This window comes from Equus asinus, chromosome 28, assembly GCF_041296235.1.
Source record: "Equus asinus isolate D_3611 breed Donkey chromosome 28, EquAss-T2T_v2, whole genome shotgun sequence".
Classification (NCBI taxonomy): Eukaryota; Metazoa; Chordata; class Mammalia; order Perissodactyla; family Equidae; genus Equus; species Equus asinus.
This window is the reverse complement of record NC_091817.1, coordinates 16479239-16490015: the sequence shown is the minus strand read 5'-3', so window position 1 is coordinate 16490015 and position 10777 is coordinate 16479239. Positions and strand designations below refer to the sequence as shown.

The following is a 10777-nucleotide window of genomic DNA, read 5'->3' as shown; positions in this document are numbered from 1 at the left end:
CGCTGTGCTAGCCAGCACACAAAGCCGGAGGGGCTTTCCACGGGGGACGCGGCGACTCCTGACGCAGGGGCCGGCGCCCGCTGGTGCCCGCGAGCGGACGGCTGCCGCAAGGAACGCGTCGCGCCGGGGTGTGCGCAGCGCGAGGCGTTCGGTCGCGGCCACGGCAGCGAGCAGCCGGCACGCCGACCGCCGCCCTCAGCGACCCGCATCGCGACGCCTGCGCGGGCCGCCGCCGGCCGCGCTCGCCTCTGCGCCTGCGCGCCCTCGGGAAGCTCCGCCCACCCCCGGGCGCCGGCGCGCGGGGCCGCGCCTCCTCATGGCGGCCGCCGCAGTGTGTGGTATTTAGCGGGAGCGCGCGGCGGGCGCGAGGACGCGCGAAGCGGCGGCGGCGGCGGCGGCCAGGGGGGAGCCGGAGCGGCCGTTGCGGGGCGCGCTCTCGAGCGGCGGCGGCGGCCGGGTGTCCCGTCGGTGTCTGCCCGGGGAAGAGGCGGGGCGCGGCCCGCGGCGGCGGGGGTTGGCGGCGGCGCCGCAGCGCGTGTGAGCCGGGCCGGGGTCCGCGGCGCGCTCTCCGCCCACAGGTAAGTGGGCCCGCCGAGGGAGGAGCCGGCCGCGGGGGCTCCCGGGCGGAGGACGCCGGGCCGGCCCGGGCGGCGGCGGCGGGCAGGGCGGGCGCGGGAGCCCCCGGCCCCGGCGCCTTTGTCTCGGCCCGGCCCGCCGCCCCCGGCCCGGCCCGCGGGGGTCGGCCTCGCGCCGGCGGGGCGGGGAAGGGCCTCCTCGCCGCGGCCCGGCCCCCGCGCGCCCCGGAGGCGGGCCCGGCCGGGGGAGGCGCCCCGGCCCCGGCGCCGGCCTTTGTTGTGGAGGGTCCCGCGGTGTGCGGCCAACATGGCGGAGGTCAGCTGGGTGCGGGCCGGGCCGTCCCCGCCCTCCGGCCCGCCGGCCCGCGTCGGCGGCGGGGGCAGCCTGCCCTTGTTTACGTCGCGGGCGCGCGAACGCCGCCGGGCGGCACCCGGGCCTCGGCCCCTCGGCTCGCGTGTCGCGAGGTCGGGCCTCTCGGCCGCCACCGCGCAGCTTAGGAATGCGGTGACCTGGGCCGCAGCGCTGCGTAGGTTTTCCTTCCCGGTGGTGGAAGGATTCGGAACCTGCGCGTCTGGCTTCCGGAGAAGTCCAGCTCGTATGTGCGGAAATGAGACTGTGTAGCTGGCTGGTCAGTCGCGGAGGCCTGAGCGCGGATGTAGGACGGGGGCCGCCGCCCGCTGTTAGCAGCTGAAGCGTCACCGTGTCCTGAGGAGCGCCCGTCAAGGGTGGACTTAACTCCCCGCCGCAGCGAATGCTGCGAGCGCGGACGCTGAAGGCGGGCCGCCCGCCGGCTTCTGCCCTTGGGCAAGATGCTTAACCTCGCTGTTCTTCGTTTTCCTATCTGCAAAATGGGTGCAAGGCTAGTGCCTGCCCCAAAGGACTGTTGGGGGAGCTGAGGAGAGGCGAGAGGTGGAGGGCTTCGCCCGGGGCGAGCGCTCGGAAATGTGTGCTGGAAGGCCGCGCTTGTCACTTTACAGTTAAAACTTAGGGGGTGTCTCGGCACGATGGCTGTGTTGAAAGTACATAGGCCAGAAAGATGTGAAATCACATTGTAAATTGCTGGTGCTTGAGTGTTTCTTTCACTGCATTTTGTTGTTAGAAATGCAAATAAGACGTTTAAGTGATAAACTGACAGGCTTTCTGAGATGATGGCATTTGGAAATTTCTCTGGTAAAGGATTTGGGTAGGTCTTATGTGGTCTGGAATTTAAAAAATCGGATTAGTTAAAATGAAGTTTCCTTTTAGCACTTACATTTATGGATCAGTTCGTTTCCAAGGACGTGAGTTAACGAACTTGGAGAAGGGGAACAGCGAGTCCCTTTGAGTGTTAGGTGTCTGTGGTGTCACCATCCCTTCTAGACATTACTGGAGAGCAAAGTGCAGCATGACGATAAATAGAATGGTCTGGTAATTTTGTCACGGAGATACTGGCGCGAATTGTGGAGGAGGGGGTTTTGGTTAGCTGTTAGGAAACTTTGTGACAAGTAGATTTTGGGACTTAAAGTGGATTATACAAGTCGTGTAATTTAATGAAATTAAAGATAGAGAATTTTGTGATATGGAACGGTTAGTTACAACCGTAAAGTTTGCTTTGCCAAAATATTTTCTTTAGATATAATATAGAATTGGTGTAAATGACCCCTTTTGGCACCTTTCTAACATAGTTTAGTAACATTTAATAATATTTTAAACTGAAGTACAGTATAATTAATAGATATGGAACTTTTCAGGTTAAGTGTTCCAAAAACTACAAATTCAGTTCAGTTTAGCTTAATATCTGTTCCCTCTAAGCTTTGGGAAATTCTTATAAAATTGATGTAGAGCAAAATTCTTCAATATCTCTAATTAAAAAGAAGATTATAAGTAGGCTAAAATTAATTGGAGCTACAAAGGAAATATCTAGCTTTGGCAATAATGACATAAGAAGAAGAGGATGGAAGACTTCATTTTCAGTGTTTAGGGTGTTTTGAAAACAAGTGTTTTTTTTAAAGATTGGCACCTGAGCTAACAACTGTTGCCAATCTTTTTTTTTTTCATTCTTCTCCCCAAATCACCCCAGTACATAGTTGGATATTTTTAGTTGTGGGTCCTTCTAGTTGTGCTGTGTGGGATGCCCCCTCAGCATGGCTTGATGTGCGGTGCCATGTCCGCGCCCAGGATCCGAACCGGAGAAACCCTGGGTGCGCGAACTTAACCACCTGGGTACTGGACCGCGCAGAAAACAAGTCTTATAATGAGGGTGACAAAGTAACTTTACAAAGTGACCAGTTCAATTGTGTTTTAAAACAGTTTATTTACTCAATTTGTAAAGATTGGAGGTTTTTCTTTCTTTCCTTGAAGAGATCTGTTACAGACTTGTGGTTATAATTATGGAATTTCCATACACACCTGTAAAATGTTTAAATTCTGGATATTTTTGGTATAAAACTCCCTACAAACAAATATATGAAAACCTGAGACTCCCTACTCTCCCTTCTTTCCCCCTCAAAAAACAACTGAGGGTAAGTTTTTCTTCTTTATCGTGAGTATTCTTAATGGTTTCTTTTAAGTAGGAATTTTTCTAATGGACTTTAAATTATTTGTTTTTCCATGGCTCTAGTTAGTGGAGCATTTGCTGCATAATGGCAGGAATTGTGCTTTTTTATTCCTATATCCTTAGTGCCTGATACTAAATACATATTTGTTTCCTGACCTACTACTCTATATGCTGGTGAAACTCAGATCTCCCAGCTTGCTGAACTCCAGATCCATGTATCCTCTTGCCTGCAGGTCATTGTTTTTTAAAATGACTTTATTTTTTAGAGCAGTTTTAGTTTCACAGCAAAACTGAACAGACGGTACAGAGATTTCCCTGCCCCCACTCATACATAGCCTCCCCCATGATCAACATTCTCCACCACAGTGATATATTTGTTACAGTTGATACATCAACACTGACATCATTACTACCCAAAGTCCATGGTTTACTTTATGGTTCCCTGTTGGGGTTGTGTATTATGAGTTTTGACAAATGTATGATGATACACATCCACCATTATAATATCCCACATAATAGTTTCATTGCCCTAAAAATCCTCGGTGATCCTCCTGTTCATCCCCACCTCCTCCCTAACCTCTGGCAAGCACTGATCTTTGTACTCTCTCATAGTTTTGTCTTTTCCAGAATGCCATAAAATTGGAATCATACAGTATGTAGCCTTTTCAGATTGGCTTCTTTCAACTAGTGATACGCATTTAAGGTCCCTCCATGTCTCTTCATGGCTTGATAGCTCAGTTCTTTTTAGCTCCTGAATAATAACCCGTTGTCTGGATGTACCAGTTTATTTATCCACTCACCTACCAAAGGACATCTTGGTTGCTTCCATGTTTTGGCTTCCAAGCAATTATGAATAAAGCTGCTGTAAACATCTGTTTGCAGGTTTTTGTGTGGACGTAAGTTTTCATCTCCTTTGGGTAAGTAATGAGGAGCATGATTGCTGGATCGGATGTTAAGAGTATGTTAGTTTTGTGAGAAACCGCCAAACTGCCTTCCAAAGTGGCTGTACCATTTTGCATTCCCACCAGCAACGAATGAGCGTTCTGTTGCTCCACATGCCCACCAGCATTTGGTGGTGGTAGTGTTCTGGATTTTGGCCATCTAATAGGTGTGGGGTGGCATGTTGTTGTTTTAACTTGCATTTTCTTGATGACATAATGATGTGGAGCATCTTTTCACATGCTCATTTGCCATCTGTACAGTATGTCTCTGGTAAGAGTCTGTTAAGGTCTTTGGCCCATTTTTTAGTCGGGTTGTTTGTTTTCTAACAGTCCTTTATCAGATATGTGTTTTGCCGATATTTTCTCCCAGTCTGTGGTTTGTCTTCTCATTCTCTTGACAGTGTCTTTCCCTGCAGTTCTTTTTTCGTTTTTATGTACCACGGTACTTTAAATCTACTTGTCTCAGACTAAAACTTTTATTCTTCCCAACCATCCAAGGCTCTTACCGTTTATGTTCAGTTAGTTGTCAACCCCTGATATTTCTACTGTCTGGTTATCACAACTCTGGCATTGCTTCTCTCTCAGTCACTCATTTTCACATTTACATTCAGTCCTTCTCTTCTGCCTTCTCAGTGGTCTGTCTGCTTTTGGTCTCTGCCTCCTCCCTTTGGTTCTTCCTGCTGTAATTTAAGGGAGCTTTCTAATATAGGTGACTTACAAGGCCTTCAGTGTAAAGTTCCAAGTTCCTTGGTATGGAGTGTAAGTACACAGACTTTCTGTGCTGGCTCCTCTTGTTACTTCCCTGCCATTTTCAACTACATACTTGCACGTGCCTACATGCACCATATTTTTTCTCTGCCTACTAAGCTCTATGATCTCAGCCTAGACATCACTTAGCTGAGACACTCTTCTTGTACTCCCCACTTTGAGTTGGGTGTCATCTCTCTGTTCTCATGGCACTCTCTGCTTAGCCCCATGTAACACGTAACTGTAATTTTTCAGTAATTTTTAGCCCCCGAACTGTAATTTTTCTGTACTACTTTGCCTCTCCAAATAGACTGCAATCTCCATGAGGACTTTGTCTTGATCACCCTTGTTTGTCTAGAGTTTAGCCCTGTTTCTGGCATGTAGTTGGTGCTCAGTAAATATTTGTTGAATAGTTGACTAATACCTTCACACTGCCCTTAATATGCTTTTCCAGTCTTATCCTCCAGCATTTCCTCTTTGCCCTACCTGGTCAAACTGGATTCTTTTTGTTTCTTGAACACTCTCTGTACTTCAACATCTCTGTGCCTTTGCTCTTGATTGTACTTAATCTCTCAAATATCTGTCTGTGCTACTTTGGGCAGATTGCTTAACCTCTTCAAGCCTTAGTTTCCATTAGCACATGAACAGCTATTAGGCATATTGCCGCCCCACCTCCCATGTCCTCATACTGGAATGGCAGTGTAGTTGAGTGGTTAAGAGGACAGGCTCTTAAGAGTCAGACCTGGATGTGTCTCATGGCTCTATCACTTACTAGTTTGTGTTTGTGACTTTAAGCTCCATGAGAGCAGGGACACTGCTTACTTGCGCATCTAAAAAGCACATTGCCTGACACATAGAAGGTGCTTAAATAATTTTAAAAAAATTAGTTGTTGAGTCACTTAATTTCTATAAATTTTACCACTTACATTCTAGTGAGGGAAGTAAACAGAATTACAAATTGTGATATGTAGTATAAAGGAGTCAGAAGTGCTGAAGGAAAGAATAATGGGGGTGGGAGGGAGACCTGCTGTCATAAGTGGTGACATTTAAGCAATGATAAAAGGATGAGCTGGCCCTTTGAAGGAGGGAAGGGAGAACATCTCAGATTGAAGGAGCAGCAGAGATAAAGGCGCTGGGGCAGGACTGAACATGGACTGTTCTAGGAGCTGAGAGAAAAGAGTGTTGTGGAGCACATGGATGAGGGGGAGAGATGGGTAGAGATCAGATCCTGCAGAGTCGAAGTAAGGAATGTGAATTTTATTTTAAGGGTACTGAGAAGCCATCAAAAGGTTTTAATTAAAGGAGTAACATAATCCACTTTTAAGATGCCTACAGCTGTTGTTTGGAGAATTGATTGGTTAGAAGGCTGGTTCTTTGATCAAGCAGTAGTTGACTATGACCTGGATTAAGGTGGTGGCAGTGAAGATGAGGAGAAGTGGATGGATTTGAGATGTACTTTGGGGACAGAATTAACAGGACTTGCTGATGGATTAGATATGAGAGGTGAGGGAAGGAAGGAATTAGGTGTTTCTGGCTTGAGCAACTCTGTGGATCAGGGTACTGTTTACCAAGATGGGAAACACTAGAGGGGGGCTGGGACAGAAGAATGGCAATAAAATTCAAAGTTCTGATATGTTGGATTTGAGGGATCTATGAGACATTCAAAATGATCCAGTGAGAGAGGAGGAAAATCAGGGGTATGTGTTGTCACAGAAGCCAGATGGGAAGATATACTAGAGCATGTTTGGGTGTTAGAGGGAATGATCTGGTAGAAAAAGAGGGAGAGGGGCTGGCCCCGTGGCCGAGTGGTTAAGTTCGCGCACTCCGCTGCAGGCGGCCCAATGTTTCGTTGGTTCGAATCCTGGGCGTGGACATGGCACTGCTCATCAAGCCACGCTGAGGCAGCGTCCCACATGCCACAACTAGAAGGACCCACAACAAAGAATATACATCTATGTACTGGGGGGCTTTGAGGAAAAAAAATAAAAATCTTTAAAAAAAAAAAAAGAAAGAAAAAGAGGGAGAGACTGGTGCCAGAGAGAAGGGATAATAGAAAGAGTGTGAAGTCTGAGACGTGAGAGGACAGTGTCCAAGTGCAGGGTCACTTCTTCCATTCTACTGGGAGAGGAGGAGGTGGTAAGTCAGCATTTGATGGCTTCTCTTGTATTTTCTGAAGTAAGCATGGGTGAAGCCATCAGTAGAGAGTGTTTATAGTTAGTGAGTACTATACTATGGCAGGTTAAAGATGTAGTAGAGAGAGATACATTGAGAAACTGAGCAGAGGGGAAGCCAGGAGAGATTCTGCGATGTGTTAGCCAGTGATGCCACCTGATGCTTACTGTTCACAGGAGATTCTAGGAGAATACCTAGAGCAAGAATGTTAATTTTTTTCCTAAATGTGAACTTTTTTGTTGATGTGTGTCATAAATGCATGCAGAAAAGTGCTCAGTTTATAAGTCTACAGCTTGATGAATTTTCACAAAGAGAACGCACTATTGTTACCAGCTCTCCCGTGTTCCATTGCTTTTACTTTGATTTTTCTTTTCTTAAATATAACTCTTCAGGAACTCCAGGCTGAACGATATAGATAAAATAGTCCATTTGGGGTCAGTTTATTCTCTAGGCTTGAACCACAGTGACCAGAATGATGTTGGCAAAGGCCTTTTATTAGGTTTGAAGAGGTTGCCTAGTCATGTTGAACTTATTTGTGGTTTTTGTTTGCTTTGTTTTGCACAGCAAGGGACTTGGCGGTACATGGAAGGAACTAAAAAGAGAAGGTTGGAGGAAAAACCTTTGGAGAACTAATTAATGTATATATTTATGAAGCAGATGTTGCCAGTGAGAAATATTTTCTTAAAAAATTAGAAGACTTTAATGCCAGTCTTGAATTTTACAGGAAGGATTATACTGTACTTGTTACAGTTATTTATTGTCATGTCGACAAGCTTAGTTAGTGATGGTTGATACAGTAGAATTAAATGTACACTGGCTTCTTTGCAAAGACTCTACCTTGGAAAGATTACTTCAATAATTAGTTTAACTAAATGAAGTAATCTAATTGTTAGAAACTTCTTGCCCCCACCCCCACCTTTGTTTTACCTTTTGCTCCTTTGAATTGGGCTAAAGTTCAGGCATGTTTTTTTTTGTAAGTATTAACTAATGTGTGTATATGTATATGAAAGTACACATAGGAAATATGTATGAAATATGTGGGGTTTTTTAATTTGAGTAGGCTTTTTTTAAGATTTTTTCCCCCTTTAAGTATCCATCTATTTGAGGCATTTTAAGAAAAAAAGAAATCTAAGAAAAAAAGAAGGCAGTAAACAAAATCAATTCTTGATTTCTCAGTGTATTAAGTTACCAGCAATTAATTAGCAGGAAAGTGTGGGGACATAAAATATGCAGTAAAATTTTAAAATTTAATCCTTTTTTAAATAACCAAAAGAGAAATAAATACATATGTGTTTTGTGGGACTTTTGAGAAACACTTACAGAAATGCAACCCCCACCTCCCCCATGATCGTTAATAATCTGATTTGGAAAGTAACCATTGTAGACGTTTTGGTGTCGTTTCTAGCCTGTGTATGTGTTCCACATTTTTTTGAATCAGCCATAGATATTTTAAAGTTAATTTCTTGGATCTGACTTAAATCCTTATAGATAAGGATTTATTTTCCCATTAAATGATTACTACTTGTTAGTAACTATACATGTTTGAACTGTGTAATTCCAAATGATGAAGTTTGTGCTTAAAGACTCTATATCCTGGCAGTTCTTGATATTTTGTGTGCCTGTAGTTCAGTCTTCCCATCTCTGTTCTCTGTGGTTTCTGGTTCTAAACTTGACCTCCCTCTCTCCTTTTCTAATCCCTCACCTTAAGCCTTTGAACCACATTCTGCAGTTCGGATGCCCTTCTGGTTTCTTTTCTGTCCCATATATGGTACATACATACATAAAGATAGACAGCTGTATCAGTGTGCGTGTTTACTTAACTATTTTTTTCTTTTAACATAAATGTGCTTGTAATATATTCTGTGGCTTGTTTTTTCCTCCACCCATTTAAACAGTTTGATTCTTACATGTTAGTAGATATGAGGCCATCTTATTGGGGAAAAAAAGGCGGCATAGTATTCTGTTGTATGGACCATAATTTAATCACTCTCTTAAGATAAGGCTGTTTTCAGTTTGTTTGCAATTACAAATAGGGTTGCTGTAGGTGTCCCTATACATACACCTTTGCCAATGTGTAAATTAGAGGATAGACTCTTGGAAGAAAAACTGCTGGGTCAAAGAGTTTACCACTTTAAATTTTGAAACAAACTGCCAAATCTTATTAGAAGCCTTCAGAGTGGACATTCCCAGCAGTGTTTCCCTACATCTTTGCCAATACTTGGAATCAAATCTTTGAAAGCAAATTTGTATCTGTCATTTCTTAAGTAATGTATACAATTTGTGATGTTTCTCATACCAAGTTTTGTTTTTTTTGGTAATTTTTTTTATTGAGTTCATAATAGTTTACATCATTGTGAAATTTCAGTTGTACATTATTCCTTGTCTGTTACCACGTAAGAGCTCCCCTTCATCCCCTGTGCCCACCTACCACCCCCCTTACCCTGGTAACTACTGAACTGTTTTCTTTGTCTATATGTTTGTTTATATTCCACGAGTGAAATCATATGGTGTTTATCTTTCTCAGTCTGGCTTATTTCACTTAGCATAATACCCTCCAGGTCCATCCATGTTGTTGCAAATGGGATGGTTTTGTCTTTTTTTATGGCTGAGTAGTATTCCGTTGTATATATATACCACATCTTCTTTATCTGATTTTGGTGGATGGGCATTTGGACTGTTTCCATGTCTTGGCTATTGTGATAGTGCTGCAGTGAACATAGGGGTGCATGTGCTAGTTTGGATTGTTGATTTCAAGTTGTTTGGGTAGATACCCAGTAGTGGGATAGCTGGGTCATATGGTATTTCTATTTTTAGTTTTTTGAGAAATCTCCATACTGTTTCCCATAGTGGCTGCACCAGTTTGCATTCCCACCAGCAGTGTATGAGGGTTCCCTTTTCTCCACACCCTCTCTGACGTTTGTTATTTTTAGTCTTAGTGATTATAGCCATTTTAACAGGTGTAAGGTGGTATCTTAGTATAGTTTTGATTTGCATTTCCCTGATTAGTGATGTTGAACATCTTTTCATTTGTTTATTGGACATTTGTATATCTTCTTCAGAAAAATGTTCATATCCTCTGCCCATTTTTTGATTGGGCTGTTTGTTTTTTTGTTTTCAGTTGTGTGAGTTCCTTATGTATTATGGAGATTAACGCCTTGTCAGATATATGATTTGCAAAGATTTTCTCCCAGTTTGTGGGTCATCTTTTTGTTTTGATCCTAGTTTCTTTTGCCTTGCAAAAGCTCTTCAGTCTGATTAAGTCCCACTTGTTTTTTTTTGTCTTTTGTTTCCCTTGTCTGAGAAGACATGGTATTCAAAAAGATCCTTTTAAGTTCGATGTCAAAGAGTGTACCACCTGTATTATCTTCCAGGAGTTTTATGGTTTCAGGACTTATCTTCAAGTCTTTGATCCATTTTGAGTTTATTTTTGTGCATGGTGTGAGATAATGGTCTACTTTCATTCTTTTGCGTGTGGCTGTCCAGTTTTCCCAACACCATTTATTGAAGAGACAGTCTTTTCTCCATTGTATGTTCTTGGCTCTTTTGTTGAAGATTGGCTGTCCATAGATGTGCGGTTTTATTTCTGGGCTTTTCAGTTCTGTTCCATTGATCTGTGTGCCTGTTTTTGTACCAGTACCATGCTGTTTTGGTCACCCATGGCTTTGTAGTGCATTTTGAAGTCAGAGATTGTGATGCCTCCAGCTTTGTTCTTTTTTCTCAGGATTGCCTTAGCAATTCGGGGTCTTTGGTTGCCCCATGTGAATTTTAGTTTTCTTTGTTCGATTTCCATGAGGAATGTTGTCTG

At 44.2% G+C, this 10777-nt stretch overlaps 1 protein-coding gene across 2 annotated transcripts in view; it reads left to right on the top strand.

The window, feature by feature from the left end:
* Nucleotides 1–437: 437 nt before the first annotated feature.
* The window catches only part of SIAH1 (siah E3 ubiquitin protein ligase 1), a 30825-nt gene continuing 20485 nt past the window's right edge, over nucleotides 438–10777 (top strand). The window contains exon 1 of one of the 2 annotated variants that reach the window (XM_044760850.2): nucleotides 438–578. The gene's annotated coding sequence lies outside the window, so the exon portion shown is untranslated. Of the gene's footprint in view, nucleotides 579–802; nucleotides 892–10777 lie in introns of those variants that run through there. The other variant, XM_070500621.1, reaches the window with a different exon arrangement.